Here is a 24,951-nt window from a genome sequence, read left to right on the forward strand (position 1 = left end):
AGCCCCTCTGCATCCCCCCTTTCCAGCTTAAAATTTGAAGTTCGGACTAAAAAACTGAAGGAGTAAAATAATTCTAAGTATAAAGGAACCAAGACTCTTTCAAACAGTTCTAAAGCTAACTTTTTTGAGGGTAGAATTTTAAACTCAAGTTTTTCTAAACAAAAAAAAAACAAAAAACAAAAAACTCAGCAACAACAACTTGTGAATGCTAAACTCGAGAAGAATGTTCTTCCTAGCTAAAAGCCTTGCATCTCTGTTCAGGGTTTAACTAAGAAAAACCTGCCTCTGACTTCTGCTTTAGTCAGTATGTTTTGTGACAGCCTTTATTGCAGATGCCCCTGTGCCCTTGGATAGGACATTCATAATCCAAGGCTATTTCCAGAAAATTGTTCTGAGAACCCTTCAGAATCAGACATTTGACACTTCAATATTGATAATCATACATCTTAAAGGTCATTTTAAATTAAGAGTCTGTCATGGATTATTGTAAAGTGACCCTGACCTCATCTCTGCTCAGCAAGGGCTATTAAGTAGCATACATGCATGAGAGCATTTTATAACTACATTAGGAGACGCATGAGCTGGGTCATACGAATATGGAGTCATTTTCAAGGTCATTGTTTCAACAAAGAAGAAGTCTATTTGAAGTAAGCTGATTCCAAGAAAGTTTTGGCCACTGTTAAAGAACTTCTCTCCACTGGGTTGGGCAGACCATAAATTATTCACGTGAGTTATTCTGATTTTCCTGATAAAATTCTGGCTACCATACCATATCCAGCTCACCCACAATCTATTCTAACAAGAGAGCACTCTTATCCTGGAAGGGTGTCTTATTCATGTCCTTGAAGACCTAACTTCCAAGTCTGGCAGAACTTCATGACAATACTATTTCTTTAGGCCACAAGGTGGCACCCGCAAACTTTCTCAGCACTGAACAGCCTGGTGGCTAAATTCCAACTCTTGGAGACTCTAAATAAAGGGATGTCAGAGAAAGATCATCTCATCCAATTTACCAATGTTGAAAATGAGCACACTGAAACCTAAAGAACATAAATGACCTATTCTAAGTCACACTTGTAGTTGAGAGGAGGCACAATCCAAGTTAAAATTCTCAAATCCATATCATTTCATCAAGAGGCAGTACTTTACAAAGCAAAATAATACACTATTTTTCTAACAGTCTTACAAATAAATTCTATTTCCACTTTTCCTCCAATCACCCTCCACCAGGAGCCAATCTGATAGAATTGGCCTTGAAGCATTGCTGAAGAACCACAGAAGATTCTCAAACAAGTTTGAAAATGATTGATAGGTGGAGTTGAACTAGGAGTCCTAACACATGTTTGTCATCCTGACCCCAGAGCCCCATTGCATTTCCATCTAAACTACCTATGGAATTTCACAGGAATCCTTAGTTCAGATACCGGACCCCTTCCTGACCTCCAAGTCTGACAATCCTGCCCTAGACCGAAATTAAACTAGTTAGCCTCCATCATGAATGCACTTGGCCCTCTCTGGCCACTTGATCTTTGGTACCACTTTCAGTCTAATGGCCTTCCTCTGCTTCTTCTGCTGCTGAATTATGCCAAGGAAATCAAACAGAAACTGCTTGCTTTTGCTAGAAAACTGCCTGGTTTTCACTGACCCTGACCCTCATCAACAGCTTCTTTGCAGTTCTGGTGGCCCACACCCTACAGAGGATGACCTGCCATCAAGCCCTGTCCTTGTTTCTGTACTGACAAGCTGACTCAAAACAGAAACCTCACAGCTACCAGATGTTTTTCTGAAAAAGTCCATATGCTAATTCATTGTAGTCTTTACAATGATCCTACAAAGCTTGGGAGAAAAAAAAAATCCCTGTTTTGAAAATAAGAATCTTAAGCATAGAGATCAAGAGCTGGGGAGTGGCAGAAGAAATTGAATTTTAGCCTAGGAGATCTGGCCCCAAAGCCATATTCTTTGTCAAAAATGTGTGTACCCTCCAATAGCTATGCTGCAAGATTTACTTAGAAAGCAGAAGCCTGGGCATCAAGACTCTCCATTCCTAATGACTTGTTTATATTCCCGTTGTATTTGTTACTTTCTCAAGCCCTTCCATTCTCACCCATCTACCTAATTGTTTATATTCCTACCATATTTATTACTTTCTCAAGTCCCTCCATTCCCCTCTATATAATGACTTATTAACATTCCCAAAGCATTTTTGTTTGTTTTTGGTTTTTGTTTTTGTTTTGTTTTGTTTTGTTTGCTGTGACAAAATAGTTAGCAAATACAACTCAAGGGTTTATTTTGGCTCAGGTTTTAAGAGGGTATACTACCATAGTAAGGTAGCTGGCTGCCCACACTGAGTTAGGAAACAGAATCCAAACAGGAAATGAGAGCAGACTTTAAAACTCCCAAGGTACATCCACTTCCTCAAGTAAACTTCTACTTCCAAAGGTTCCATGACCTTTCAAAGCCATGCCACCAGCTGAGGACTGAACATAAGAAATTTTACATTCAAACCACACCACTAGCCATCCTTCAGCACTTTCCTTACCCAATTTGTTTGTTTTGGGATCTTAGTCTTGAAGTGTAGACATGGAACTCAGGGCCTGGAGCATCATGGAATGCCCCTGGCCCCTCTATCAACAGTTTTGATCCCAATTTCTCGGGCATCCCAGAGGACTTATTCTTCCAGTGATTCCTCCATTATTCTTGCGTGGGAAATGCTCTCTAAAGGTTTCTGATAAAACTCCACTTATAGACCCCAATGACTGTCCTTTGGTCCTTGTTCTTTCTCAATGGAAGCTTCTCTCTCTTATCTTCCACTGAACATTTATCTTTTCTGTGTTTTTACAACAGAATTTCTCACTTGCTACTTTATTTTTAATAGGTTGATCTATTTTGTTACTGGCAGATAATTGTACATATTTATAAAAATTATCTGATTATTTTGATGTATATATACATTTTATAATCAATTTATGATCAATTTGGGCTAGTCAAGCTGTCCATCATCTCAAACATCCTTCTGATGAGAACATTAAAAACTCTCTCACCTAATGCTGATAACTATAAATACATTCTGTAATAGAACATAAGAACTATCTAAGCATTCACTTTGGATCCACCCTCCCAACTTGCTTTTTTTTCAGTGTAGATATTTGAACCCACCCATGAACGAAAGGGTTTGCAGTTTTTCAAATCTCTGCAGGTTATTTACCTGTATTCCAGGATTAAAAATATGAAACAGGCCTGGTAGTGGTGGTGCACATCTTTGAGGAGGCAGAGGCAGGAGGATCTCTGTGAATTTGAAGCTGGCCTGGTCTACAGAGCAAGTTCCAAGACAGCCAAGGCAATACTTTGAAACTTTGTCCCAAAAAATCAAAACAAACAAAAATAATATAAAACAGATGCAACAGACAAATGGAATGGGGGTCCTGAGTTCAATTCCCAGCAACTTCATGGTGGCTTCACAGCCCTCACTTACATGGATATGTGCATGAGTGGACACATACCACATACATACAAGGTGAATAGATGCAATTTAAAATCATAAGTTGTTTAAAATCTCCAAGGTGGCCTTTACTAAATACCAAGAACCACTAGAGGGCACAACTGAGTTTCAGGGACGTTTGTCAACAGTGAATTTGAAGTGAGAAATGAAAGAAACTTTAAGGTAATTAAACAATGCAACAGAAAATTATTAACTTTGAAACAATTTCTAATTTCTTTCTCTGTAAGTTCACCAGCTACCTTTTTGCCCTTTGATATAATTAAATTAAAATATATTTGGTACTTCAGTTTTAATATGAAATCAATATTCTAAAATATATAAAGTACATTTACAGATAGGATTTGTTGCCTAGAAAAAAGTGAAGATGTTCTCAGTATAAAAGGAGAGTTTGATTTTCCACCTAAAGTTTTGCTTTCTTTAGATAACCTAGTCTAGGGACAACGGCTTTTTGGTTGTGGGATCCTTAGCGTGTCTAATTTGGTCAGTTGAGAAAACTGAGATTTCTGAAGATTTTGGACTAGGGGAGGAGACCAGATGTTCCACACATCAAGCTGTTACAGGAAGTGTCCCACCCACTCCCAATATCATGCTGAGTTCTTGACAGACTTCCCTTTCCTGTTTCCTTTTTCCCCCTTTCTAATTTTTTTCTTCAAAGTTTATTCAAAGGTTACTGCCAAAACCATCTTCCTCTATTGTCCCAATGATGACGTCATTCCATTGCCTTCTTCCTGTGAACTTTGATTGCCTCGTTGTCATGTTACTTCTTGCTGTTTCTCACCAATTGTTACAATTGCTTGATTTGGAGCATTTGGGGGAGGGACAGGAGAAGGGGCTCTTTTTTTGTTGAAATTGAATCTCCTGGAATAGCTCAAGCTGGTATAATCTTAATTTTTAAAATGCTTGAGTCTTAAACTGATGCTAAAGACAAAATTGCAACACTTTCTCATTTCTATTGCATTCTGTGATGCTATTTTAAAGTGTTATCTTTTGCGTGTGCTTCAGATTACACAGTGAATGGCATCACACCAACAGAGAACCTGTTCCAATCAGAACAGTGAAAACAGAAACCAGGCTCTCTTGCCCAAGAAGTTCCAGAGGTTCCCCTTCCCAGTTTCCAAGTTGCCATAGAAGCACTAGGATTACAAACACTACTCTGCCAGCCTTTACATGAGTTCTGGGGACCTGAACTCTATTCCTCATTCTTGTGCAGCAAGTGCTTTGCCACTGGGCCATCTCCCCAACTCAAGTTATCTTTAGACTCCAACTGGAACTGTACTATCTGTTCTTTAGCTTTGCTCTCTGGCTTAATAACTCATGCTGCAGAACTTGCCAGATGTGGTAATGATATGAACCAAATCGTTATGATATGAGCATAGGCACTGTGTTGGATCTGTTTCTCTGGAGAACCTTAGTGGAAGCCTCTTAAGATTCACCCATGAAATTTTCCAAAAGTCAAGAAGAATGGAGAAATAATGACTGCAACACTCTATGATTCCTTTTCTGAATTCGACAGAAACAAATGATGACTTCATTATCCACTAAATGTTTGACCTTGAGTAATTCACTCAATCTACCTGTCCCATTCATTCATTCATTCATCCATTTGTTCAACAAATACTGGCAAAATTCTTTTTGCCAGACACTGAAGGAATTAAATATTTATAAATTAGAATGTTATTCCCCCTGTAGCTCACCCATTTCAAAAAAAAAAATGGTGTTTTCATGGTCCATTGCTATCTGGAAGTATAGGATTGGTATAAGAGATTAAAGGCACTAGGAACTTGTCTGATGCTTGTCAGTTGTGAAATAAATGGAACTTGCTTTCAAACATAAATGGCCAGGAACCTTGTATTTGGCTGGTCACACAGGTTCTATGTGTTTTCTATTGTTAAATGTGTTCTCCTGTACCTTGGAGAAATCTGTAATCTGATTTTCCCCAAAGAAAGTTTTACAAACCATGTCTCATTTTATGCTTTATACAAGTGCCTTTTCTCTACATTACGTATAGTCTTTGCTGGTATCTTTATCTTGAACATAATTTCTAGAAAAGGATGAATAAAGGTGTAGGTGTTGGGGAGATCCATCTCAACCAAGAGTCTCTACTCCTCTTTAAACACCACAAAGAAGTTGCAAATTTGCAAAATTCTTCCTGAATACCTACATAATTCCAGGCCTCTTAGGCATTAGTAGCCAGATTTAAGTTTAACAATTTGTAGTGTAGCGCTACAAAGGAAATGATAGGGGGCTATAGTTTAGGGGTAGAGATCATCCATGAGATCCTCAGTTCAATCCCCAGCAAAGGAAAAACAATAAAATACCTTGAAACATTTATGATGTAAAATTTAAAGGTTTTTTAAAATTTATTTATTTTATGTATATACCCCACTTGCTCTGGCCCAAAGATTATTTATTATTTTAAATAAGTACACTGTAGCTGTCTTCGGACACACCAGAAGAGGGTGTCAGATCTCATTACTGATGGTTGTGAGCCACCATGTGGTTGCTGAGATTCGAACTCAGGCCTTTCAGAAAAGCAGTCAGTGCTCTTAACTGAGCCATCTCTCCAGCCCACAAAATTTAAAGTTAAATATTCAAATTTGAGCTGAACTAAAGGTAAAGAACAAAATATGTTAGAGTATAACTAAAACTATAATAGCAAAATCTAGATTGCAGAATGGAATGTCTAGGTAAATATCTTAATGTCTTCAAGTAATGTTAACAATCTAAGTACATTAACTATATGCAGACAATGAATGATGGTGGTGGTGGTTTGTTTGGCCCTAATAGTGGCACTATTAGGAGGTATGGCCTTGTTGTAGTAGGTATAGCCTTGTTGGAGGAAATGTGTCACTCAGGGGCTTCGAGACCCTTCTCCTAGCTGCCTGGAAGACAGACTTCTCCTGACTGCCTTCGGATCATGATGTAAAACTCTTGACTTCTTATTCAGTACCATGTCTGCCTATATGCTGCAGTGTTTCCTGTCATGATAATGGACTGAACCCCTACACCTGTAAGCCAGCTCCAATTAAATATTGTCCTTTATAAGGGTTGTCTCTTCACAGCAATGGAAACCCTAACTAAGACAGTACTTAGAGAGAGGCTTCAGAATCCTGAAACAAAGAGAAATTTCATCCATATTTCAGAGAAACCATCTAATTAAAGCTAGATCTTGTATCAATAATTTAACTGAAGTTCAGTATACTTGTAATGAAACAAGCAAATAAAACCTCATAGTAAGGTCTAATTTAAGTCTATATGTCTTACTAAAAAAGACTCAAATAAGTTTCTTTTTTAAAATATTTAGTTAGTTAGTTTTGAGACAAGGTTTCTTTGCACAGCTCTGGCTGTCCTGGAACTCATTCTGTAGTCCAGGTTAGCCTGTATCTCAGAAATCTGCCTGCCTTTTTCTTCCAAAAGACAAACAACACCATGCCTGGCTAAGCTTCCAACTTCTAAAACTTCATTACAATTTATGTATTATTATTATTATTATTGGTAGTGGCGGTGGGTCACATGTGGAGGTCAGAGACAACTTTCTGGGGTCTGTTCTCTCCTACCATGTGAGTCCTAGAATCAAACTCAGGTCATCAGGCTCAACAGCAAGTACTTTGACTTGCTGAGCCATTTTGCCAGTTTGGGCTTTCAATTATTCTTGCCAAGAGTCTGGAAGCTCCTTGACAATGAGGTCTCACAAAAAAAGAAGCTTGTTATTGAATGATTACAAGAGGAGGAACACTGTGCACATTGAATAGGGACATCATTAAAAAGAAAAAAGAAAGAAAGAAAGAAAAAAGAAAGAAAGAAAGAAAGAAAGAAAGAAGGAAGGAAGGAAGAAAGACAGAGAATTAGACATGTGTACTTAAAAAAAAATTCAGCCATTCATCTAAATTTAGTTTTCAATTCTTAGGCATGCTATCACCATTTTCCTTTTTAAAAAGATAATTAAAACAATTCTGATCTCAGTACATACAGTGGGCATGTTTGTGGTCAAATTCAGCTGAACTAAGACTAAAAGGAAAGAAATGTTTTTTGAGACACTATCTCTATATAGTCAAAGTCAGCCTTAAACTTTGAGCCCTGGCTTAACCTCTGAGGTTCTGAAGTTAGAGGAGTGAATCATAGTGCCCAGCTCCTTTTTCTCTCCTGGGGGTTGAAGTCAAGGCCTTCTTGTTGCATATATACTAAGCACACATTCAAACCCTGAGCTATACACCAACCTCAAAGGAGTCTTCATATTAAGAGAAATAGAATTACCCAAGTTTTACTTTTTCTTAAGGAAGGACTCCTTAATACAGAGACACCTGTTACTTTATTTGTATTTTACAGTTTCTGATACTCAGTGGAAACTTTTAACCCAACAAAGGGCTGATAGGCAAAACTGACTTGAAGGGCTATATCTCTTCCATCCCCTATAGTGGTCTCTCTGACAAATTTCTTCCCTACCAGCAAAATATTTATTTTTTTTAATAATAATCACCACCGGGGCTGGAGAGATGGCTCAGTGCTTAAGAGCACCGACTGCTCTCCCAAAGGTCCTGAGTTCAAATCCCAGCAACCACATGGTGGCTCACAACCATCCGTAACAGTATCTGATGCCCTCTTCTGGTGTGTCTGAAGACAGCTACAGTGTACTTACATATAATAAATAAAATAAATAAACTTGGACCCGAACCAACCACTGCGTAGCACTTCCTGCACCTGTGTATGACTTTCTACGGTATTTACTTTTATAAGCTGCTCCTGGGATGGACTCCAACATAAGAGAGACACCTTTACCAATATAAGAGACTATTTGGAATAAGACTTCCATTTTGTGTAGGGACTGAGTAAAGTTTAAGTTCCTAAGACCTCCCTGGGAACTGACATCCTACTTGGCAGAAAGACATGTACGTGGGTAACTGACAGCCTGGTTGGCAAATAAAGACATAAATGTTAGACAAGGCAAGTCCCCTTTGGGTACACAGTTGAGTACCCAAAACAAACATATTCCTAAGGAAACCCCCTATCCCTGTCTGTAGATCTCAGGGTTAAAAAGCCCATAGGATCTTAACCCAATGTTGCAGTCATCTCCTGAGTTTGATTTGTAGCCCTAATCGATCAGTTTTGGGGTGTGGCATTCAATAAACCACCCCCATTTGACTGTGGTCAGTGTTTGAGAGGCTTGTGTGGTGATTTCCTGACCCCAACATTACCACTATGGTTATCTTGCAAAGCTTAATTGAGGTCAGCTCAGCTTGGCAGATTAAAATGGAAATATTAACAGATACTTTTCATTTGGTAAGATGACTGTTTTATTTACAATTATTTTCTAGGTATTTGGTTTTTGCTTGAAAAAGATGGTTTATGCAGGTTTTAGTGGAAATTTGAGTAAATAACTGCACAAAACTAGTCATCAGAAAGCCTTATCTGATTCTTTTTAAACGAGTTAATTTTTTTTAAGACTAGTATCATGCATTTAAGTTTTTCTCCAACCTTTCTTATATAGGATTTTAAAAGAACTTTCTATGAATTTATAGAACCCCACATCTCTCTGTTGTGCATTTATTTTTAAATTCTTACTTATTTTTGAAAGAGGGTTTCACTATTATCCCACCTCGTCCCAGGTGCTGGAATTATAGATAACATACTCAGCTTAAGCTATGTATTTTTCTATGAGCAATTTACCTGGTGTTCTAGAATCGGGGAGAAATAATTGTGGTTTTATCTGGTCACTGAAATAACATTTAAAAATAATTGTCAGTAGAGATGGGAAAATAGTTTTTGAAATCATAAGGATTCTCAGTAGATTTTGGAGTGGCTTCTCACATTGTGTTTAACTCCTCCCTCTAAGCCTAGAGTTCCAATATGAAAACCTGAGAGCTCCAACATGAAAACAAGGCTGCTAACCTCCAAGGATATTCTGGGGATTCAAGGAATGCTGTAAGCAAGCCCTGTGCATTGCCTGGGGCTCAATAAAAGGCAGCTACTGCTTTTGTTATTGTTGGTAATGTTTTATCAACTTTACTATCTGCATTGCTGATCTGATTAATACATTCACTCACATGACTTAAAGCACATTTCACCAAAGTATGGGTTTAAATATTTAATGTATATGTGTCTCTTTTGTTTTGCTTTTCAAGATAGGGTTTCTCTCTGTAGACTTCTGCTTCCCAAGTGCTGGGATTAAAGGCAAGCATCATTATGTGTTTCTTTTTACTAGGGGAAAAAAAAAGAACAATTTCAACTCATCAAAAGCTTTACTCACATACAAGTCAGAGAAGAGTAAATACATTTTGCTAAAGCACTAAAGACATTGTAGTTATGTCAAACCCTAAGGTATGGTGAGTCAAGGTTTAAAATTTGGTCAGATACATATGAGAAAGTGATTGTTGCAGTTAAAGTTGCAACAAAATCTGTTCAGCTTTAGAAAGGCGATAAAGAAAGTTTGAAAAGTATACATTCTAAATACATTGTTTAAAACCCAAGCTAGCACCATCTTGCAAAACATCTAATTATAAAAAGTTCCCTAATATATTTTATGCTTCATGGTCCCATTCAGTGAACTTTAAACTTTAGTTTTTTTTCTAAACCATCAGCTCTGGTAAACATTCTAACTTCAACTTTGTGCCTTCAAGTAAAGTTAGGTTCTACTTCTCCTAACCCATGTGTAAAAATCTTCAGAAGTAACAAACTGGTAGTAACTTAGTAGAGTTTAAACTCAAAGCCAGAAACACTGCTAATATTATTACACATCAGCTGCAGATACCAGAAAACACAGGCCAAAACACTCAAGAAAAACTATAGAAACCACAAACACAGCTCATGGGAGGACAGTAGCTGCTGTCAAAATTGTGCTGAGCAGGAGTCTGATGAGCTTTGAGTTAGTGCTCAGGGGGAAAGTGATGCCATGATCTGAGAGCCTTGACTGCTTCACTTAGGTAAGAGGACTGATGTGTCAGCTTTATGCCTGGCAAGAATTACATGAATCTGTGTTAGGGCTCCTGTAAGTGCCTATCTCCACTCTGGTTGTGCTGCTACTTTATCCCTCTCTATGAAAATTGGTTCCCTTGTAAGCATCCCACCCCTAGTCTGAACAGAAAGTAGGAAATTCTGCCCTGAGCTGAGATGACAGTCAGTCAGCAATACAAAGCAGTAGACACTAAATTGTTTTGTTTTGCTTTAGTTTGGTTTTCTGGGACTTTTTGTTGAGACAGGTTGAGCCTAGGTTGGCTTGAAACTCACTATGTACCTGTGAATGGCTTAGGACTCCTGATTCTTTACCTCTGTCTCCCAAGAGCTGGGGTCTAAATTGAGTTTCTTACTTGCAAAGAACAGACTTTCTACTTAATTTAAGCTGAAAAGGAATTTATTGGAGGAAGTTCAAAGAATCAACAGGAAGACTGGAGAAGCAGGCTCAGTCAGGAAACAAAGAAGGTATGGGGAGTCCAGGTCTGATACAGGGATGGTCTGAGATTCAAGACACTCAACCCTTGCCCAGTTGAGAGGAAAGAAAAACAAATCCATCATACCCACTACAAGGTTATGAAAACACAAAAGTTTGAATAAGTAATGAACTGTACTACTTCAGAGAGCTTGTTATAATGAGCCTCACACTGAAGAAATGCCTGAACCTACAAATCTTAGCTTAGGGAGGTTCTTGTGCTCTTTCTAGGTGAGGCCTTGGAGTAGGCATGTACAGATAGATGCCATGTGTACACAAGGATATCCATGTACAGATAGATGCCATGTATATACAAGGATATCCATGTACAGATAGATGTCATGTGTATACAAGGGTATCCTGCTCCTAGCGGGTAAAAGTTATTTTAAAAAGTCTGTCTGGGGCTGGAGAGATGGCTCAGTGGCTAAGAGCACTGACTGCTCTTCTGAAGGTTCTGAGTTCAAATTCCAGCAGCCACATGGTGGCTCACAACCATTCGTAATGAGGTCCGATGCCCTCTTCTGGTATGTCTGAAAACAGCTACAATGTACTCACATTAAAATAAATAAATCTTTAAAAAAAGAAAAAAAGAAAAGTCTGTCTGGTGGTAGGGATGGTTGATATCATACAGTGTATGTACCCTGTATAGAACAGCTGACTTTCCACTGTTACAGGATGAGAAACTCATTACCAGGGCCTTACTGAAGTGGGCAGATCTCTCCTTGATAGCATTTTATCCTAAACAAAATCATTTCCAGGCAGAATTATAGGTTCCACTGGTCATCAGTTCAACTTCTAATAATTCAAACTTACAGCCACCTTAGTTTTAGAAATACCTAATACAGTTCAAACTTTCCGCTGGCCTTCCCCTTCCTCCCTAGGGCTGATTTTCAAGATAGGTCCATATCACACTATAACACTGTGAAGAAGGGAAGCAAGAGCTGACATTCACTTGTCCATTTCATAAACAGGTTTTTTTTTAGCTATGACTAGTTTCTATAACACCAAAACTTCCCAGCAAAATTTCCCAGATTCTGTCATCATCTTTAAGAATATTTCTAAAACTAATAGCCATTAAATGTAACCTATAAGTTGTAGGTGTACTTTTGATACTCTCTCCCTACCTTAAAATACAGAAATTATGCATGATGGAACCTACATGTAACCCCAGAAACTGGGAGGTAGTGACAGGAGAAGAAGGGGCTTAAAGTCATCCCTAGCTACACAGCAAGTTCAAAGCTAGCCTGGGCTACACAAGACTGTCTCAAAAAAGAAAGCAAAGTAAAACAAAATAAAATATAAAACAAATTCAAAACAGGTTAAACTAATATTGAGAGGGCTTTTGTTGTTTTTTAAATTGGGAAATTTAGGGTCACAAATATATTTCTATTTTATCTGTAGGTTTAGAAAGGCAACAACTCAAGTAATTAATGTTCTAGTTTCAAGAAAAAACTTAATTCACCAGTCAATGGCAGAATAAAGCACCACTCTACATCACACATAGTTGTTCATGTGGATTCCCATTCCTTTCTTTGAAGAAACTTTTTAAAGTTGTGTGCATTTAAGTTCCTAAAATACCAGAATACTGACAGAGTTGATGGTGCTATTTAGAATATGCCAAAGATGATGCTGAACTTTGCTAAAAACCACAAAGGAAACCAAGAGTCCCACACTAATACTTCGAATAACCCCATCAAAGAGGAAATACAAAAGGGAAATTAAGAGTGTGATAAGACAGCCGAGCCTTTATCAGGAGTAATTCTAGATTGTCTTTTGACCTTGACTCTCAATCTTTACCCCAGTTTCTCCTAAACCCTTCCTTTTTCTACAAATCAAGTAGAAAAAGATGCAAGGCCTTCAGAGGAAAAGAAAACCCTTTCATCATGACTTCTCCACTTCAAGGGGCCCTAACCTCCGTTTCCATAGCTGTCAAGAAGAGTCACAGTGCCTGTCCGGGTTCCCTATTACTAGAATCAAATAAAAAGCCGTCCCACGCTTAGTGAAAGCCACCATTCCTGGGAGAGTTGCCAACACAACTCAGCTTCGGTTCCACTCCCGGCAAGGCTGGTTCGACCTACAGTCAACAGGAAGCTTCTGGGGCAGGGACAGGATCCCAGCTTCGGAAAGGCCAGACGAGAACGTTTTTGGACCACGACCAAGGTGTTAGCACCGCCCGGGTGGCTCACGGGTTAGACTGACATTTTACTATCAGTGACAAAGGTTGCAGAGACACGATGCTGAGAAATGAACAGTCAACCTCTCTCCAAAGAACCCCCAACTCCGATCACCCTCCCAAAACAAAGCCCCACACCCCTCAGTGTTTCGGTGACCCAGGCGGAGCCCCGCTTCGCCCGTTGCGATAGTCGGCCCGCAGGCAGGCAGGGAACCACAGGCCGGTGCCGCTTTCTCCTCACGCCCCCTCAGGAACCCGCCTGGCCCCCGCCGCCATGTTGGGCCGGTAGGGCCAACACTGCCGGTCCTCCCAGCCGCCGGCAGACCCCGCGCAGAGCTCCCGCGCCGGAAGGCGCTCCAAGCAGGCAACAGGGCGCGAGTTCCGGTGAGCGGGCGCGCGCAGGTAGCCGCAACCCCCGCCCCGCGCGCGTCCGCCCCCGTCGGGAGCGGAGGGGCGGGGTCGGCGGCGAGAGGAGGAGAGTGGGAGGCCGCGGGGTGCAGGCGCCCGGGAATTCCCTCCTCCTCAAGTAACGCGTCCCGGGCCGGCAGTGCGGCCGTCGCTGCCTCCCAGCGCCCAGCTAGCAGGAGGTGGAGAAGGGAGAGGGCCCCGCAGGCGTCCGCCTCGGCCGGCCGCCTTCTCCCCGCGACGACGCGTGCGAGTGCGGCCGGACCCAGGTAAGCTCGCGGCGTGGCCTCGCGACGTAGACGACTGACCCCGGCCGGGCAGCTCTAGGCCTCGGCATCCACCCTCCTGCTCCCCGGTTTCTCAAGGCGCGGCCGCTCCTGCCGCTGTCCGCCTGCCTGGCCCAGAGTCTGGAAGTTGAGGAGAAACTTCTCCCCTCCCCCGGTCCTGCCGGCGGGCGGGCGTGTCTCCTGGGCTCACTACCTGCTTGCCCAGTGCCTCGGTCCCCGCCCTGTCCAGTACTTCCCGATCCTGCGGGAGTCCGTGTAGAGGTCCAGCCTGTGTGGCGCCGCCGCTGCACCCTGCGTCCTAAAGGGCGTGGGGTCACTCGCGTTTGAGGGCGACCAGGGGGTAGGGGAGCGGCCCCTTCTCGTCCTAGCGCCTGGAGGTCTGTGTCGCCTGACGCCCGCCGCAACTGTCCGGAACGAGGAGTGGAACGCTGGGGAACCAGTGGGTGAGCGGCCGGTTGTACTTGGTTTGATTGAAAACCACGACCTGTTTATAAAGTTTTCCTTTGTTTGGGTTTGAGGGTGTTGAAACGATTTACAACCAGCGGCCACTTTTAACTTCGGTGCCACTCCGCCTCCCCAGGGGTTCGGTTCTCTGTCCTCGTGTGTTAACGAAAATTTTGTTTTGAGTGTGTTTTGCTTCTTGATAATTACTTCCAGCTTTTGCTTTATTGGGCTTGGGAAAGAGTTGTTTTAAGAAAGTGGGAATATCGTTTCTGGTATAGGGATTGCTATAGTGAATGGACACAGCGTAGTTTTGAGGTGGTTATGCATAAGTGATTGAACAGCAGTGAATGACTAATGACTGTTATCAAAGTAAATAAACGAAAAGTCTGCAGTTGAAACATAACTTTGTACCTCTCGCGTGTGTTCTACAGCTGTGTTTTTTACACAAGTGATTTCACAGGATACTGTGTATATATTCGTGCATGTCTTGTAAAATTACTGTACCAAAGGTATCTTGACAATTGAAAGTGAGCTTAAACACCCTGTTAAATTTCTAAATTTAAATTACACACTAATGAAAATGTTACTAAGTGTGTGTGTGTGTGTGTGTGACTGACTCCATTTAAGGCTAAATACACACTACCTCTGTTAACCAATACAATGGTTGTGGACTGGAAACTTTTTGAGTTGGCAGATAGTGAGTGTTAATTTAAAAACAAAGTTCTTCTATGCATCACATATGAGAGCACAACTGTAGGAAAGTTGTTTTTCAGGATTTTTTTTTTCTCCTTGCTACGTCAGCATTTAGCTATACCTTATTTTTGAATACCAGCAAAACCTCAGTGAAAATGTAGATGCTGGCTGACATTTCAGTAGGTCCTAAATTTAGGGGAAGGAAAAGATTGCCTTTGATTGAAACTTAAATACAAGACTGTTTAAATTCCATGTTTCTAGGGTAAAAGATAGAAGAGCTCTTAAAATGTGTACTTTGCCATAAAACTAATGTTATCATACCTTTAATTTTGTAGCTAGTTTTTGCTGACTTCACAAACCACAAAACTGACTCCTTTCTGTTCAACTGAAAGTAAAATTACAGCCCTGACCTGTCTTATTGGGATAGATGTGAAATTTGTCTCATGGCCAAAGGATAATATTAATATGTAGTCAAAAAAACCCCATTGTCTCTGCAAATAAAATTTTATTTCATTGCATATATAAATAAAAGAATATGCTAAAAGAGCAGTGACCCAGTACAAGTGAAATATTACTAGTCCTTGTTTATTTGTAGTTCAAATTTGCATAGTTCTAACAGTAAGTAGCATATTACTCTGGGTAATTTTTTTAAAAATATATTTTGCTTCCAATTTAGTGACGCAGGTCAGTGTGAGCATCATTTATTAGTCTTATTACTATTGTTTAGGAAAGAAACCTGAGCAGATCTTTTTTTTGAAGAGCATTGCTAGGCTCTGATGTTTAGGAATGCAAATTTAAGTGATAAAACTCTTATTTAAAAAAAAACTTCGGGGAAGTAATTTGCATAAAAACAAAGATGGGGAGGGAGGGAGGGAAGCAGCTGTGATAAGGCCAGACTTCTGCAGCAGTTGGGAAGTTCTTCTATCTATTGGGTCTCAGAGGTGTTGGTCTTAATTTAATTTAAATTTATCAAGTCATACATTTGTGTGTTTGTCTGTTACCTGGGTTTTATATTTTACATAAAAATATTTTTAAGAAGCATGAATGTAATGCAATGTATAGGTGCTTAGATTAAATAAATCATTTAATTTTCAGGATAATCTGGTTTCCTGTCACATCCTTTAATCTTTTCCCTGTTGATTAAAAAATTTAGTTATTAGTGTCGAGCTTAAGGGCACTCCCTGGGTTCTTTGCTAACAGGTTTAGATTTCCTGCATCATAAGTGTCATATACTAGTTTGTCTGTGTAACTGCCTTGAAAATACCACACACTTCCAAATGTACAGTAATGAGAGAATCTTCAAAAAAGTGTTTCTTACTGAGTTCTTGATTTTTATTGTTATTTTAATGTTCTGAGAGAAGGTGTTGTGTGTTATTAATTTTAAATGTAAATAGTAAATTGTAAGTAATCAAAACGTCTATTGAATGAATAGATGTTCTTTTATCAGGTACCTACCTTTCAGAAAATCAAGTACCACGACAAAATTGACATAGCAAGAGTTAACTTTCATTCAGTTTTTTTCCCCAAAAACAGTAATGCTTCAAATAAAAACAATTCAGTGTCAGTTTTAACATGATATTTTCATCGTGTAGTGATTTTTCCTTTAATTACACTTTATGAGGTATGTAGAGTCTGAAGAAATAATACAATTTTGTTACAGAAGAAAGCAATGACAATGTTGTGTTTCAGAGAGGCAGAGTGGTTGCCTGATGCTGCTTTATTTATTCTGTATAGTGCTTGCTGTTTTAGCTGTAGATTTTGTTACTTTACATTGTCATAATGGAGCACTGAAGAGGAGATTGCATCTGTGCCAAGTTCATGTCACAGGAACTTTGCCTCATTGTAAAGGCGATGTTTGTGATTCTGTCCTTGTGTGCATATTTACAGGAAGTTTTAGTAAGATCTTCCATTGTTCAGAGAGCTACATGGCTAGGTCACCTTCGGTTCACTTTTAAACTTACTTATACTATAAATACAAGTCCTCTAGCAAGACCTAACTGCTTCTCTTCAAAGGAAATGATCTGTTCCTATTAAAATGTGTTGGTGTCTTACCAACACTGTGTACAGCCACTTGTGTATGGCTACAATAGGGTATATATTTTTTTTCTTCTCTCAGCTGCTCCAGTGCCACAATTAGCTGAGTATTGCTCAGCTGCAGCTGCTGGGTGATTATGAGCCATCCAGCTCCTGTCTAAACTCAGAGGCAGATTTAGCAAAGGAGCTATAGTAACAGTCTAGATAGAAAGGGAAGAACCAGTGCTGTTGCCAGTATCATTTGAGCAAGTCTGTGCCAAGGGATCCTTGGCTGCTGCAGCACTGCTGTTGTCTTGGAACCAGCCGACTTGATGGCCACATGTCTTGATCTGAGTTGAGCTTTATAACCTTAAAAGATTGGGAAACATACTCCAAGAAAAATGGAGAATCATTTGATTACAAAGTATAGTGTGATGTCCTGATGGCATGAATTACAAGCCTCAGTGCCTCATCTCATTGCCTAGCAGTGCCTTTCAGTTAGGTTTTGAGAAGCATGTTGTCTGAATTTTGAAAATAGAAACCCCAGATTCTCTTTTCTTACTGTTGGTATTTGAGAAGATAAGCCTCAACAAGTACAAGTACTAGCAATACATGGTAATCTGTAGGAGGAGGTGGGATGGGAGGATTGGGAATTCAAGGCCAGTATTACCATGTCTCAAGAATAAAAGGGGGAAAATGCAAATACAGTATCAAGTAGGTATGGCAAATGAGACTGGAAGATACCATGAGCAGCCTGTGAAGTGATAATGCAGCATTTTATACTGCCTTTTTACAGCCATCTACTGAAAATGTAGGAATAGTTCCTTTTACTAATCCTGGAAGTACTGGGTGGCTCAGGGTTTTGGCTAATTTGAGGTAGGGAAATAGTTCAAATTAGCATAACCCTAAGGAAGAGATACAGAAGACTGACTGAACATAATCAAGAATACATTGTCATTAGGCCACTGAACAAGAGACTGGTAAAATATTTTCTTCCTTTGTGTCCTACAAAGTTCATATGACAAAACAGATTTCTCATAAAATTGTAACTATTTCTTTCTGCGGCTCTTATAGTTGATATAGTGTTCCTGAGCCAAGGAGCTGTTTTGTAATGCTGTTTGTAAATCAGTAAAGATTTTTTTAAAAGATTTTCACATTTCGCATTTATTTATTTATTTATTTATTTATTTATTTATTTATTTTTAGAGTCTCTTTGTGTGTGTGTGTGTGTGTGTGTGTGTGTGTGTGTGTGTGTAGGTGAGAGGACATAGCTGGAGCAACTGAGGGTAGACTCTCTCAAGAAGCATACTTGTGATTTAGCATAACTGGGATTTGAATCAAGACCTTTATTCCTTGAGAATAAAAAACAGTGGTAGAAAAGGATCTTTTCCTTTTCCTTCTGTTTTAAATCATATATTTGAATTGGGAGCAAAGAAAAGTGTTCACTTACAATTTTTGTTGTTGTTTGTTTGTGTGTACTGTTTTACAGTGTAACCAAGCTGGCCTTGAACTGGCTCTGTAACTGTTCTGTAACCCAAGCTGGCCTCAGATTTTTAGTCTTCTGGCCTTTGCTTTCTGCTTCCTAGTAGTGGAATTAGAGATATCAACCACCATCTAACTCTTACTTATACTTTCCTTTTTGATGGAAGAAGCTTTTTGCTGCAGAGGCTATTGTTTGTGGGTTTATCATGGGAAATGGTACAAGGATTCTTTATAAATGCCTAGCTCAGATTAACAGAGACTGTTATTAGCATGTCTTCCCAGTCAGTATTTTTCCCTGTCTAAATTTAACAAGGAATGATTTATTTATACAAAACAATGATTTGTTTACTCATATTGCCTTCTTTAAGTTTAGACCCATATACTCTGTATATAGTCTGTTTATAATCAAGCTCCCCATCTTGTGTAATTGTGTATACATAACATACTTATGCATGAACACATAGAGGTTGTACTCAATTTGAGTCTCTGATTCATATTGCTAATATGAAATATTGCTTTGGTATCTGAATTATATTATGTATTCTTTGATGAATTAGTAGCAACAAATTATACAGGCCTCATCTCTGCTGCACAAAGAGGTGTTTCTCGTTTATCCAATTTTTGAATGGAGAGTTCCTGTTAGAAATTTACCAAGTAATCAAGCTTACATTTGGAGGAAACAGTGGGGTTCTTTCCTGGTTCATCATTTTAATTCTTACTGTCTTCCATATGATTTGTTCCTGTATCATGTTGCTATACAAATTCTTCACTGCCTGAAAAAAAGTTTCCATCTAAAGCTCTAAATGGAAGTTTTGTTTGCTACTTAGGTTTCTTCTCCCTCCCAAGAAAGTTTGTTTGTTTGTCTGTTTGTTTATTTATTTATTTGTTGGTTTTTTTTTTCCTGACAGGGTTTCTCTGTATAGCCCAGGCTGGCCTCGAACTCAGAAATCTGCCTGCCACTGCCTCCCAAGTGCTGGGATTAAAGCCGTGTGCCACCACTGCCCAGCTGAAAGTATATTTTCTAAGCTAGAGCATCTGTTAAATTTAATTTGGCATTTGGTGTGGAGAAGGGTGATAGATATAAGAACCCAAGTTCTTATAACTAAGAAGGAAAAATGCTAGCCATCTGCAGATTCTTGACAGAATATTTGGTAGTCAGGACTATGTCATTCTGGGTTTTATATTAAAAGCACTAGGAAAAGCAGTTTTTGATTTTAAGAAGTACCCCGACTTTAGGAAACTTTAAAATCTAGTAAATGTCTAACGTAAGATTCTAATGGGCAGCAGTTAATTTGTTTATATTTAAATTTTATCTTATGTATACTCCTCAGTGTATGTATGTATGTGCCCCTTTGTGAGTGCATGCACCCTTGGACATCAGAAGAGGACATTAGATCCTCCTAAATTGAAGTTGCAGTTTTGAACCACCATACCTGCTTGGTCCTCTTACAAGAGCAGCAAGTTCTTTCAACCACTGAATCATCTTTCCAGCTTCACCCAACTTTTTATAGGAAAAACTTATGAAATATTCTGGTTATGGTGGTAAAGGAGAGTTCAAACTAAACCTAGGATTGTATTTATATCCACACAGTCCCTTCTAGTATTGAAAAAAGAGCTAAATTAACAACAATGTCAATGAATTTGATGGGAGGTAGTAGCTGGTGGAAATTATAGTGGAATTCCTCACCCTCTTCATTGTCTCAGAAATCTCTTAGTCACTCCTATTGGAACTAGGTGGTAGTTTTGTTGTTGTTCTAATAATAGTAGAAGAGGGGGTTTTGAACCTCTTAGGATTTTACCTGAGAACAAGTGAGACTTTTAGAATGTCTTAGGAACATGATAATACTAATAAACAGCAAGCCACTGTTTCAACTTTTTATCTTTGAACTTATAAGAAGAAGTTACTCTTTAAGTTAGAAAAGCTGGAACAAACAAACTAAATAAGTAACAGAAGAGTTTACCAGAAGGGAACCTAAGCCAGAGTGACCTTTGTAAAGGCTGAGGATAGAATTTTGGTTTATTTATCTGTGTAGATGCTGGGCATGATATGTCAGGCCTTTAATCCCAGCACTGGGAAGTAGAGTCAGGCCAATCTCTTGCATTTGGTGCCATTCTGGTATATGTAGAGTGTTCAGGCCAACAAGAATTGTTTCAGAGCCTAACAAGACCAAAACAAATCTTATGTGAAGATGTAGTTTGAGATGTTTCCTGACCAATGTTTCTGAGTCAATGGAAGTATACTTATTCATCAAGTGACCACTGTGTACATCTATCAGTTCATTAAGGCAAAGAAAAAAGAACTGTCAGACATCATATTAGTGGGCTTTGATGAAATGGAATAGCTATAATTCGGTGTATTTTAAAGTGTGTAATATGTGATATAATACTTGATAAAAATGAAAAAATACTTAAAAATGGAAAAGAGGGTATCTAGCTTTAAATGATATCAGGTCTTTAATTCTAAAAGAGTTCCATACCTTAATTTCTGAAAGACCCTTTTTTATATTCCCAGGATACCACTGGTAGTAGAGAAATCATGGAAACAGATACAAAAAAGCTAAATGACCTTAAAAGTGAATTTTAATGATTATAGACACTAATCATTGTCTTTGGCTCCTGACAGTACTTTCTGCTATTTATTAAACAGATATTTGTTATGCTTTATAGGCAGTTGGGTGGTTAATTATAAAGTAGCTTTTTACAACTGGCTGTCAGCTGTGCTGTGAATCTGTTTGAGGTTGAGTATACTCTACATAAAAGTCATATGTTATTGGCACACTCTTGTGTCATAAACGGCCACCTCAGTGTCTTTAAGATTCAGTATATTTTCTACCTTAAAAATGTTTTTACATTAACAATTTACTTATGGAGGGGAGCACATGTGCCAAAGTGTGCTTGTGGAGGTCAGAAGACTGTTGGAAGTTGATTCTCTTTCCACTGTGTGGATCCCAGCAATTGAATTCAGGTGGTCAGATGTGGCAGCAAGCACTTTTACTCACTAAACCTTCTTGCTGGCTACCCTTCTACCTCTTCCTGGAGAACTAGGTGTCTTATTTTTTCTTTTCTTTTTTCTTTCTGTGTTTTTCATTTTTTGTTTTGTTTTGTTTTTCAAAACAAGCCTTGGCTGTCCTGGAACACATTCTGCAGACCAGGCTAGCCTCAAACTCAGAAATCCACCTGCCTCTCCACCCCCAACCCTCACTCCTAGTGCTGGGATTAAAGGTGTGCAACACCACCAGGCTTATTTTCTCTTTTCTATAATTAACTCTTAATGAAAGGATAAAAATTGCTTTAACTTTAAAAAATACTCAAAGCTAGGGATGTTGATAGACTAAAAATTATTTTTATGTCTTTCCAGCTGTGTGTTTAAAGAAAATTGAACTGAAATGTGTAAGCATGTTTATTCATAATATCTATGAACATAAACATGTTATTTTGCTATATATATGTATATATATGAGCAAAGATACTTTATTTTTTGCGTTTTTTATTTGTTTTATTTTGGAGGTTTTTGGGGTTTTGGTTTGACTTTATTTTTTGTCTGTCTGTCTGTCTGTCTGTTTGTTTGTTTGTTTTAATGGTTTAGCTGTATTGCCTAGTCTAGACCTAAGTGATCCCCTTGCCTCAGTCTTCCTAGTTGTTGGGACTACAGGTGTGTGCCATCTTATCCAGTGTTTTAAAGTTGTTTTAAATGTATCCTCAATTGAAAGCTCTTGTACATTTTTGTTTGTTCAGTTGGTTGGTTGGGTTTTGTCTTTTTGCTTGTTTTTGAGATGGGATATTTTTTGGCTGGCATGGAAATTTTTTTTTAAAGATTTATTTATTTATTTATATGTAAGTACACTGTAGCTGTCTTAAGAGACTCCAGAAGAGGACGTCAGATCTCATTACGGATTGTTGTGAGCCGCCATGTGGTTGCTGGGATTTGAACTCAGGACCTTCAGAAGAGCAGTCACCACCGAGCTATCTCTCCAGCCCCTGGCATGGAACTTTTTGATGTAGATCATGCCGGCCTTGAACTGACAGATATCCAAGAGTATCTGATCTTGGAAATCTCATGTCTGATTGTTTTTCAGTTAATTCCCTTAGCTTTTGCTATTTAATTAGATTATGTAGAAGCAATAACTACAGTCTAGATTCATTTCCGGCTTGTCACCATCTTATTTTGTTCTATTGTTGCCCTAGTTTGCTTTCTATTGCAGTGAGAAAACATGACCAGTAGCAACTTGGGGAGGAAGGATTTATTTCAACTTAAATGTATATCACATTCTGTCACTGATGGAAGGCAAAGTAGAAGCTGAGGCGGGGACTGAAGCAGAGGCTATGTCTGCTTACTGGTTTCCTTCCATGGCTCCCACAGCTTGCTTTCTCATATACTCCAGGACCGTCTGTCTAGGGGTGGCACTCCACAATCCTAGGGTGGATTCAGCCCTCCCACATCAATCATTAATTAAGAAAATACATCACAGGGTTGCCTACAGACTAATCTGATAGAGGCAACCCCTCAAGGTTCCTTTTTCCAAGATAACTTTAGTTTGTGTTAAGTTGACAAAATATTAACCAGCACAGTTGGTAGGTAGCTTTATTAGTATTGTCAGATTGGGTTAAAGAATTATTATAAGTTTTCATGAAAGTATTTCTAATATTTGTCACTAAGTAGTGATTCCTAAATTGCTTTGAGCTTTAGATGCAGAAATAATGTTATGGGAGGATTCTTCTGTTTTTAGTCTATTAGCTTTTTAAAAATAAATTATCTCTTTCCTCTATCCTTTTGTGTGTATATGTGTGTGGTAATGAGAGAACAACTTTCAGGAGCTGGTTCTTTTCTTCTACTACATGGAAGTAGTAGTTCTTCTACTATGTGGCATCATTCCTTTGGTAGGTGGTCTTGGGCTATATTTGAAAGCTAACTAACCATGAGCCAGAGAGTGAATGAGCCAGCAAAGTAGCAGTGTTCCTTCATGGTTTCTGCTTCAGGTTCTTGTTTGAGTTCCTGCCCTCACTTCCCAGTGATGGACAATGACCTGTGAGCTGAAATTTGCCCTTTCATCCCCTTCAGTTACTTTTGGTCATAGTGTTTATCACAGCAGCAGAACTTTAACTAGATCACAAAATAATTATTTCTGGTTATGTTCTATAAAATCTCTATTAAAATAAGTTAGCAGCTACATCTTTTGGAGAAGCCCAGAGTTAGGGTCATAGGAGCTTGTGCAAATAAACAGTAACTGCTATTTGTGTTTCAGTTTAAAGATAACTTAAATTATATTTGTTGATTTGCTAAAATTGAACTCAAAAAAATAATACTTTAGTTCATGCCTAAGTACAGCTCTTTGACACTTCTGTTTTTTCTGTAAGATACAGCTTAAACTTTTACATTTGTACATTTTTATTTTTAAACTTTTTAGACAGGGTCTCTTTCACAACTCAGTGATTGACTGAGTCAGCAAGTTCTGGTCAGCAAGTTCTAAGGATCCTCCTATCTCTTCTTCCATATTGTACAGCAGTTTCCTGAAATTAAAACCTTCCATTTTGGAGGGAATTTTCTTAAGATATAAGATGTAAAAAGGAAAATGGAACAGCAGGATGTTCCAAGAGGAGGGGAAACACTCCAGCCTTCACAGAAGCTCCTTAGCCATGAAGTAAATCAAAATAGCTTTTGGAAGTCCCCGAAACTGACCAGATTCTCCAAGAATGTATAAACAGTAAAGACTGAGAATTATTCCCTCTCTTTTTTTTTAAAGATTTATTTATTTATTATATATATATATAAGTACACTGTAGCTGTCTTCAAGGTGTCAGATCTCATTACGGATAGTTGTGAGCCACCATGTGGTTGCTGGGATTTGAACTCAGGACCTTCAGAAGAGCAGTCAGTGCTCTTAACCTCTGAGCCATCTCTCCAGCCCCTGAGAATTATTCTCAAGACAAGCCAATACCTGAAAGACTTTCAGACCAGCTGGGCTGTCCTGAAGAGACTCAGACCAGCCTACCTGCCTGAAAGAAGCATAGACCAGCACAGCTGTTTATAAGAGGCTTAGGCCAATGGACTACCAGAAAGGACACTCTGCTTGTAGGCTGTGCAGTGTGGTTCTGGTTCCCAGCCTTCATGCTTGCAGGTGATGTAGCTGTCTTTAAGTCATTTATGGTATTATTACAAGTAAGCCCTCACCCATATTCCTATAAATAACCCCAGGAAAACTCATTAGTTCATCAAGTTGGACTTTGGTAGTATCCGACCTTGGTCTGTGTTATCGGTTCCCTGTCTGGGGTGAGTAGATATTTGTTCTCATCTTCCCAGGGATAGTGTCATACAGTATTCCCCAGCACTGAGAGTGCAAGCATGTTCTGCCACTCTGTTTTTTATATGGATGATGGAGATCAGAACTCCGATTTTCTTACTTAGTTAGCAAATAGTTTACCAACTGAGTTATTTCTGTAGCCTCTTCTATTTAGGCATATTTCAGCATGAAACCTAAATCCAGGTAGGGACATTTATACAACAAAATAAAATGTACAAAAATGGAAAAAAAAAAAA

General features: G+C 39.0%; 2 protein-coding genes across 5 annotated transcripts in view; one reads left to right on the forward strand and one right to left on the reverse strand.

Moving 5' to 3' along the window:
• Adcyap1 (adenylate cyclase activating polypeptide 1) overlaps positions 1-14,157 on the reverse strand; it is a 117,542-nt gene extending 103,385 nt beyond the window's left edge. The window contains exon 1 of one of the 3 annotated variants that reach the window (XM_031368737.1): positions 14,021-14,157. The gene's annotated coding sequence lies outside the window, so the exon portion shown is untranslated. Of the gene's footprint in view, positions 1-13,977 lie in introns of all 3 variants that reach the window. The other 2 variants (XM_031368738.1, XM_031368740.1) reach the window with 2 other exon arrangements.
• Positions 13,406-24,951, forward strand: part of Yes1 (YES proto-oncogene 1, Src family tyrosine kinase) — a 50,906-nt gene continuing 39,360 nt past the window's right edge. Inside the window, exon 1 of one of the 2 annotated variants that reach the window (XM_031368731.1) lies at positions 13,406-14,227. The gene's annotated coding sequence lies outside the window, so the exon portion shown is untranslated. The remainder of the gene's footprint in view (positions 14,228-24,951) is intronic. The other variant, XM_031368730.1, reaches the window with a different exon arrangement.

Source organism: Mastomys coucha, unplaced genomic scaffold (assembly GCF_008632895.1).
Source record: "Mastomys coucha isolate ucsf_1 unplaced genomic scaffold, UCSF_Mcou_1 pScaffold14, whole genome shotgun sequence".
In the NCBI taxonomy this organism is placed as follows: domain Eukaryota; kingdom Metazoa; phylum Chordata; class Mammalia; order Rodentia; family Muridae; genus Mastomys; species Mastomys coucha.